The following is a 9277-nucleotide window of genomic DNA, read 5'->3' as shown; positions in this document are numbered from 1 at the left end:
ATGATATCATAAAAAATGCCTTTAGATCATGTGAAAATTCCATAGGAAAAAAACCTAATGTCAGCATTGTGTAGTGGATAGAGCAGATCCCAGGGTACCTGCATTCAGGAAAATATTGTTTATGTGGCTCACCTCATGGAGGCAGAAGACCATAGTTCACATCTGGCCTTAGACACTTACAAGCTCTGTGACTCTAGGCAAGTCACTTAACCCCACCCCCAAGCACCATTTGCCTCAGTTTCTCCACTTGTTTATTGGAGATAATAATAGCACAACAATTTAAAGAGTTGCTCTGAAGATCAAATGAGCTAATATTTGTAAAAAAAAAAAAATCTCTTGGCATCTTCTGTCTTGGAACCAATACTTAGTATCAATTCCAAGAGAGGTGAGGCTTGGTTTTTTTGTTGTTGTTAAAGCATGTAGCAGAACAACTGGCACAAAGCAGGCATACCATAAATGCTTCTTCCCTTCACCTTTCCCCTCTGTCAGCCCACACCACTGTTCAATACCATCCCTCCCAGGATCCTATCACCATGTACCTACTTCTCAGGAAATAATTTTCCCCAGCCAGGACAGGGGTCCCCAAACTATGGCCACATGCAGCCCCCTGAGACCATTTATCCGGCTCCCACCGCACTTCTAGAAGAGGTATCTCTTTCATTGGTGGTCAGTGAGAGTGCACTGTATGTGGCAGTGCTGCAAAGCGTGACACCGCTCACGTACAGTACTACTTCCAGTCACACAATCTTTTGTGTGGCACCTTATTCTGAGAGTAACTGAATGAGAATGAGGTGCCGCACAAAGGATTATGTGGCTGCCCAATGGAAGATGTCAGCATGATGAGCAGCGATCTGGGGAAGGAGATTCTGCCCTGTGTATACTGCTGCCCGGTATAGTGGTAGCAGTGATGTGTCTGTGCAAGGTGTGACAGGTCCATCACAGACAGCACTGCAGCCTCCACTATCCCAGACAGCAGCAGATTTGTTCATGGTTTGTTTTTTTTTTTTTATAGTCCGACCCTCTAATGGTCTAATGTCCGACCCTCTAATGTCCCTCAGGACAGTGAACTGGCCCCCTGTGTAAAAAGTTTGGTGACTCCTGCTCTAGGATAAAGAATGTTAGACCCTCTGGGGGACAGATGATATTCTGATATCCTCTCCTGACAGGTCTGCTCTGTTTGGCATTTCAACAGAATTTTCCAGGCTTGCTCTACCCTCATGTACACCCCAGTTCAGCCAATTTAGCCTTCATACTATTCCTCATACAAGATATTCCACACCTCTCCCTAGGCCTTTTCAATGAACAGGTCCCAATACCTACCATAGGTCTCTCCTTAAATGCTAGAGATCTCTTTGATCCTCTGGTTTCCTCCAACACCCAGCTCAAAGCACATCAGTGCTTTTCAGACTCATTCCCCTACCCTGGTTGCTGGCATTCCCCCCACCCACCCAAATTGCTATGTATTATTTTGTATACACCTGCAGACTATCTATTTATCCATCTGTTCATCTGACTGTCAGATATTATCTACTATTATAAATTAACTACCTACCTATTAGATAATATATAATATGTAATTTTATATATAGTTATAACAACTAGATATTAATATAATTTATTAATTAGATATTACTAGGTAGATTAAATACCTATCAGATTATGTATAATCATATATGTGATTATATATAATTATTGATAATGATAGATAGGTAAGTAGGTACATAGGTAGAGGGATAGAGAGAGAGAGAGAGAGAGAGAGAGAGAGAGAGATAAATAGATAGATAGATGGATGGATAGATAGATAGATGGATGGATAGACAGACAGAGAGATACATAGATACATAGGTACATAGGTAAGTACATAGGTAGATGGGTAGATGGAGGAATACATACATACATACATACATAGGTATGTGGGTACATAGGTAGATGGGTAGATGGATGGATAGATCGATAGATAGATCAATAGATAGATAGATAGATAGATAGATAGATAGATAGATTACTTAAAATATAACTTCATTGAGGGCAGAGACTTTTTCATTTTTGTTTCTATATCACCAGAGTCTGTCAAAGATGCTTGTTGCTTATTTAATGATTGTACTGTCCCTCCAGTCAGACTGTCTGCCATTCCCCCATCAGTCTGTGCTGCCCCTCTATATTATCACTACCACCCCACCCACTACCAACTCTTGCTGTTCCGGATGAAATAATTGCTCGTTACAGCTCTGTTCTCCTACCTTAACTTCAGTTTTTCATTTGTGAGAGGAGTGGTTTGGATTTTAAAATATTACAGCTCTATGAGAAAACTTTCACCACTCCCAGGGTTTGTGAATTGTTTTCTGGGACCTTGCTCTTCAGCATACCCCCTTCCACAGGCAGACTGTCTCTGTAAGCAAAGCAAGAATGGAAAAGGAGCCCAAAATATAGAGTCCCACAATGGCAGAGATTTCCCAGATGAGAGGTCCTTTCTTGGCCTCATCTGGCAACAGAACTGGACAAGACAGTCTGCACATATACCAGCTCTGGATGACTATCCAGTTAAGGTTCTAGTTGCTGTAACTGTAAGCCATGTAGTCTGGCACTATTGAATACATATTTCCCTCAGTAACATAAAGAGTGGAATTTCTCAGCACCCAAATTATTCATTTTTATTAAAAGTGTGTCTTCTTGTGCTCTCTTGCTAAATTGTGCCCTAGTGACTGCTCATGACCTACTCCTAGTCGCAGCTCTGGTCGGGAAAATTAAAAGTCTCAGCTCTTTCCCTATTTTAAACGTTCCAAGTTAATCCTGACTTGATCTGGATTAATTGCTGTAGAAGTCTCTAATTCTTATTGTAAAATACTTCTTAAAATTTTCCTTTTCCAGCATTCTTGCCTTCCCAGAGCTTGAATGTTTTATTAGTACATTTAAGGGTTGTTTACTCCTTTCTTGAATGTTGGTCCACCAAGTTCCTGCTCCTCCATTTCTACCCCCTCCCCTCCTCTGAGCTAAGAGAATGGGTCGTGTCAGCTTTCAGCCAGGTGGTCGAGGTGTTCAGGTTCCTGGGGACAGGGGCAAGCTGGCATGTAGTCAAAGGAGATGGAGCATCTGAGAATGACACCTGCTGAGCTGGAAAAATGAGATGGAAGCAGCCAGAGAGATTAGCCTGCAAGCTACTAATTGAACCCTATCTGAGGGCTATAAAACTGCATCTTACTTAAAACAAAAGAAAGTCAGTGTGAAAGTCTGATCAGTCCTTAAGTTGTACCATTTTACATAAAGATTCCAGGTTGGCAACAAAAGGAAAATTACTAGGACATATAGAAGTGTTGAAAAATCCCCGACCTTTAACAGAGGGATGGATAGTCATGGCATATCGCCTTCAAGCTGTCAGGCTGAAATCACTCCCTGCTTAATTCAGCCACCTGAAGTGTGAGGCAGATACCTGGAGAAACAATCCTTCATCCATCCAGTCAAACAACTATTTATTAAATTCCTGCCTCCATGCAGAGCCTTCTACCAGCCTCTCATTGTGACATGGGAGTGACATCAGCTTCTCTGCAGTGACATGAGCAGAGCTGTCCACAGGTCTAATGCTGGTAAAGGCATCGTGTCCTTGATCTGATTACAATTCCACAATCACTCATTTCCCCCTGAAATGTAAAGAATTTTGCAGTCCTTTATAATCCAGCTCCACACTATCTGTCCAGAAAGATTCCATTCCTCTCCTTCAGGAACGCTACATCCCAGCTAGACTAACCTACTCGATATTTCCCATACTAAATATTCCTTCTTTGTCTGGCATGCTCTTGCCTCACCTTTATCTTTTAGACTCTCTGGCTCCCTTCAAGGCTCAGAGCTCCTGTGCTCTTTCCTACATATACAAGGCTTTTTCTGATTTTAATCTTCGTATATCCAGCGTCTAGCAAAGTGCATCACACAAAGTCAGCACTTAATAAATGTTTGCTAAGTTGAATTGAAGTGATATGAATTGAAAATCTGGCCTCCTATAGTCTTATAACCTGACTATGACTATTCAACTAGGTGATGAAATTTGATGGAGAAGAGTACTTACCCATGAAAATTTAAGGGGAAGCTAGAGTGCTAGTCAGCAAGACCCAGTTCAAGTCTTGTCTTAGATGCTTACTGGTTCTATGACCCTGCAAAAGTCATTTACCATGTATCTATCTACCTCAGTTTCCCCATCTGTAAATGTAGATAATAAAAGCAACTATCTCATGGCATTGTTACAAAGATCAAATAAGATAACATATGTAAATCACTTTGTAAACTTCAAAGCACAATATAAATTTTAGATAATATTATTATTACTCCTAAGTTGCCACAGTTCTCCTTAAAATATTGATTTAACTAGAAAAAGAAAGAGGTGGGGGAATACCAATAACACCTTATGCCTGCACAGTACTTTCCGAAATCTTATCTCCCAAAAAGTCTCCCAGGGATAGGAGGCTCCACTTTGTTGTGACAGGAGGTTAGCCAGAGAGGCAATCCAAGCAGAGGGAGATGGCTGACTCCTCAGATAGCTCTAAAAAAATCTTGAGGTTCATACACCTACAATTAGTTTGTAATCTGCTCCCAACTCCACCATCTTTCCTTTCCAGGGCAAACAAGATGAGTCAATGTCCCTTTGGGGATTCTAAGCTATCCTGGATATTAATTTAAATTTGATTTCCTGAAATAAAAGTGTCGATGGGCTCTGGGGAAGGGGCAAAGGAAGAAGCATTGTACAAAATGTTTTAACCCCAGGTCTTTGCCCTGAGATCTTAGGGATAGTCCTGATTATCTCACTGGCTTTTTTCTTGGTCTGACCTCTCTTTCTAAATCTTAATACATGAGTAAATTCTTTCCTGTTTTGTATATTTCAATTCCTTCTTTTCTACTGTTCTTAACTCTCTTCTGCTGAATTAACCCTACCTTCCTAAAGAAGATATTCTACACATTCCAGATGACAAGTTCAGCTCAAGTAGACTACCCATTGTCCAGGCATGAAGGGCAAGTTCTTGTACCACATGGCAGTCTTGTGCTGGGTGTGGTTTCTGCCTTCAGGGAACCCACAATCTAACTGTTTTTCAAGCAACTATCCAACCAACAAACCATTTGATCAAGTACAATTTGACTAATTAGCTGTGATGTACTAGACACTTTGTTCTGTGGCCAATTGCCCCAAATGTAAGAAAATTCAAAAAAGACTACAGTAAAATAACACCAATAACAAGTGGCATTAATAGAACTGGAGAATTTGAGGTCATGTTGTCACTTAGTAAGATGGTGATGAGAGGCAACAAGAGAATCAGACTTCTCACAGACTCCTTTCCAAATTAGCCATTAAGTGCTGAAAATAAACAAAATTGCTACACATTTTTCCAGGGAAATTAAATCAGCAAAAACACACTGATCTTTTTTTCTGATTTAGCAGGTAGGAGCAACTAGGTGGTTTCAGTGGATTAAGAGCCAGGCCTAGAGTCCTGGATTCAAATATGACCTCAGATATTTCCTAGCTTGTGTGACCCTGGGCAAGTCCCCTTTACCTATCCCTTACCACTCTTCTGCCTTAGAACCAATATACAGTATTGATTCTAAGATGAAAGGTAAGGATTTTAAAAAATACATTTATTAAGCAAAAACTCAGCTACTTAGATATGTAAATAAAACCATGATCCCACTTATGTAAGCATCCCTTTCACCAGGACAGATCAAAGTCTTTCCAAGCCTTCTTATCCTGTCACATTCTTATCACTGACTTTATAAATACTCCAAAAATGTTTACCTATTGTAGATCTGGTGGCTTCCTCTGGCCCTTCCATTTGTAAGGGAGACAGTGACCTACATGTATCACTTCAGGAATTCAGGGCAAAAGTTGGCTCTTCTTATAATGCTAAAGTGCCACCTAGATAGAATACTATTTTGCTATTAGCAATGATGAATCAATGGATTTTTATAAGAACTGGACAGACCTCCATGAACCGATGTGGAGTGAAATAAGCAGAACTAGGAGAACATTCTACATAATGACTGAAATATTGTGGGACAATCAAATGTAACTGACTTTGCTACTAAAAGCAATGCAATGATCCAGGACAATTCTGAGGGACTTATGAGAAAGATGCTATCTACACTAGAAAAAGAAATGTGGGAGTAGAAATCCTGAAGAAAACATGTGATTTATCACTTGTTTGTATGGGTGTAGGATTTGGGGTTTCAGTTTTAAAAGATTTTTACAAAAAATGAATGATATGAAAATAGGATTTGGGTGATAATATATGTATAACCCAATGGAATTGCTTGTCAACTCCAGGATGTGGGGAAGGAAGAGGGGAGAGAGATAGCAAGAATCACATAACCATGGAAAAAATTAAAAAGAAAAAAAATTAAATGCCACCTAGAAGCATTCTGAAAACCAAGATACTCTACATGGCTCCGGTGCTAGCTGTCGGGCACGTTGGAAGCTAGATTAAATTTACTATTTAAGCCTAACTATGAAGCAGTCCTGGAAGGATTTATGATTATCAATCAATCATTCTAATAAGCATGTATTAAGGATTCACTATGTGCCAGAAACCAGGTTAACCTTGGACACAAAGGAAAATGAAAAACAGAACTGGCATTTAAATTGGGATGGCATGTGCATATACAGGTAGATAGAAAATACATACTGAGTAGATTCATGGTAACCTTAAAGCAGAAGGCACTAGCAGCTGACAGGAATCAGGGAGGACTTCCTGGGGAGGTTTGCACTTCCAATGAGTCTCAGGAAACCAAATATAGAGAGCTGGACCTGGAAGTCAGAAAGAATGAGATCAAATCCAGTTTCAGACCCTTACTAGCTGGGTGACTCTGGGCAAGTCACATAACTCTCTTTGCTTCAGTTTCCTCATCTATAAAATAGAAACAATAATAGTATCCACTTCCCAGGACTGTTTCAAGGATAAAATGAGATAATAACTGTAAAATTGCTCAACACGGTGTCTGACATATAGTAAACACTATGTAAATGTTAGTTTAAAAATATGGATTATAGACTGCATGGGGGAAGGATGTGTAAGTTCTGAGTTTGAGATCTAAGGGACAGACAGTTTGAAGTGTCCAACTCTTTAGTGGGAAGGAGATAATTGGAAAAGAAATATCTTGACCTAAGGAGTTCTTTTTTCTGTACTGACTAGGCACAGCTGACTACCAAAGAGCTGAAACACATGGGCAGTCTTACAAAAGAAGAAGGTGACCCAAGTGGAGTGCATGGGAAAGGTCGTATGGGATGCTACTTGCACCCAAGGTTGGGTAGATAGGAATCGGAGAAAAACTACTCCTAGGAGTGATGGTGTGATATGATCTATCAGCAAAATGTTTCCTTTGGGAAATGTTGCAGAGAACTCTAAATGGAATTTGGAATGTTTGTGTTAGTCTTGGGCATTCTTCTTTATGGAAGGAGTGGATGCCTCTGAGAGAAAGGAGGTTCATGGAGTCTAGAAGACTTCTTTATAGTCACAAAGGGGAAAGAGCTGAGATTCAAACCCACATCCTCTGACTCCAAAACCAGTTCTCTTTCTACTACATCACTACATCGTGTTTAACTGTCATGATTTAAGACACTCCCTTTGGCCACTGTAAAAATCCAGCCCTGGCATTTGTATTAATTACTAGGAAGTTCAAGCCATTTTTCAAAGGCTACATAAATATAGTTGAGACATAAATGTACAATCCTGAGAGCAATGGGGCCTTGCAAATTCTGGATTTTCCCCAAGTGGAATATGATTGAGTAGAGCATTAAAATCTTGTCTATTAATGTACTCATGTTCATTGATTGCCTAGCAAAGATGAATGTTGTCTGGGACTAGTATTCTCATCTTGCCAATAAGGAAAGTGAGTCACAAAGTAGTCATGTGTACACATGCAAAATGAGGTGGAGAAGTGCTGTAAATTATATGTGTGGCCTGCATTAGACCTTTCATTCCCTCCACCACTACCTCCTCCCACCATGTTTGAGTTGAATGGTAGCAACTTGAGGGCATGCATGCCATAGGAAAGGAAGAGGGAGAAAAAGCCCTTATATGGAATGGGACTGGTGAACATAAGTACTTGCTGAAAGCAAATTGGGAAACAAAGGAGAGTGATTGTTATACTCCACCCTCAAGTGAGGAATATCCAGTTATGGGTAGGACTCAAGCCTGGTTATATATGGATAAAAGATGCTGGGGCTTTTAATCATCCTTCTTGAGAATGGGAAGGAAAGTTTTGGTGTTAGGGACTTCCACTGTCTGAATTGGGAGAAATGAGTGTTCCAAAGATAGTCCTCAAAAATAACACTAAAACCCTCTTCCTTATTGGCCTCGTAAGGAGAAAAATCCTTGGAGACATGAGCTCTAGTAGAGGAAGCTGGAATCCAAGTTAAACCAAAAAGAAAAGTATTTATGTTCCCTAGGGGAACCAGAGAAAATATTTTGTCCCATATGCCACCAGAGGATGCCAGTATGAGGATACTACAAAAGGATACAATGAGAGGGCATTTGAAGGAGTCACTGAAACTAGGGAGCAGGAAAGCTATAGATGAGGTTCTCTGAGAGATAAAAATAGTGACCTGCCACAGTGAGACCCCAGGAAAAATCCCCACTGAAAATGATCCTGGGAAATGAAACAAGTATAGCATAATTCAATTGGAGAGCACACAATTTTATTTCCTATTAATAAAATTTCACTTTGATATTTTATAGTCAAAGGTCAATATTCTGATCTGTTCAATAGAGAGATTTCCCCAGATTTTAGAATAGGGAATGACACCAAAATTGTCTGTCTCCTTTGTGCCATGTGATATCTTTGACACAAGGACTACTTAAGGAAAATTCATGTCCTCCTCAAATCATTTTGAATGTCAATTCAAATTGAATGTCAATAGACACCCAGAAATTAAGATGAAAGGATTACTTGATTGAGTTGATTCAAATGCCACCCTTTCCTGCTCTATTATGTGGATATTGTCACAGTTTAAATGAGTTATATAGTCTGAAATCTAGATTCCACAGAGTCTAGAATACAAGGCTATTGACTTTTAGGACAGGTATAATGAGGGCAGGCCAACTGATGAACTTGGCTTATGTTGGTCCTTATAAGGAGGAGAAAAATTGACCTTTCATTTGGATGCATCCATCAAATCAGTCATTCTACTACTCTTGGCCATAGTGTTGATCTATTCAGAGTTGTGTGTTGACCTAAGAATGTGTATGAATAAAGAAATAGGCATTTGACAAAAAGCTAGTTCATTTGATACATTTAGACATCATAT

The 9277-nt window shown here is 39.8% G+C and overlaps 1 long non-coding RNA gene across 1 annotated transcript; it reads right to left on the bottom strand.

Moving 5' to 3' along the window:
• Positions 1-2878: 2878 nt before the first annotated feature.
• LOC130455007 (uncharacterized) lies at positions 2879-6339 on the bottom strand. The gene is made up of 2 exons (XR_008912774.1): positions 3328-6339; positions 2879-3111 (listed from the first exon to the last, which is right to left on the bottom strand). It is a non-coding gene; the product is annotated as an uncharacterized LOC130455007 (long non-coding RNA).
• Between the last annotated feature and the right edge of the window lie 2938 nt (positions 6340-9277).

This window comes from Monodelphis domestica, chromosome 6 (genome assembly GCF_027887165.1).
Source record: "Monodelphis domestica isolate mMonDom1 chromosome 6, mMonDom1.pri, whole genome shotgun sequence".
Classification (NCBI taxonomy): domain Eukaryota; kingdom Metazoa; phylum Chordata; class Mammalia; order Didelphimorphia; family Didelphidae; genus Monodelphis; species Monodelphis domestica.
Note: the sequence above shows the minus strand (reverse complement) of the source record. Positions and strands in the feature narration are given on the sequence as shown.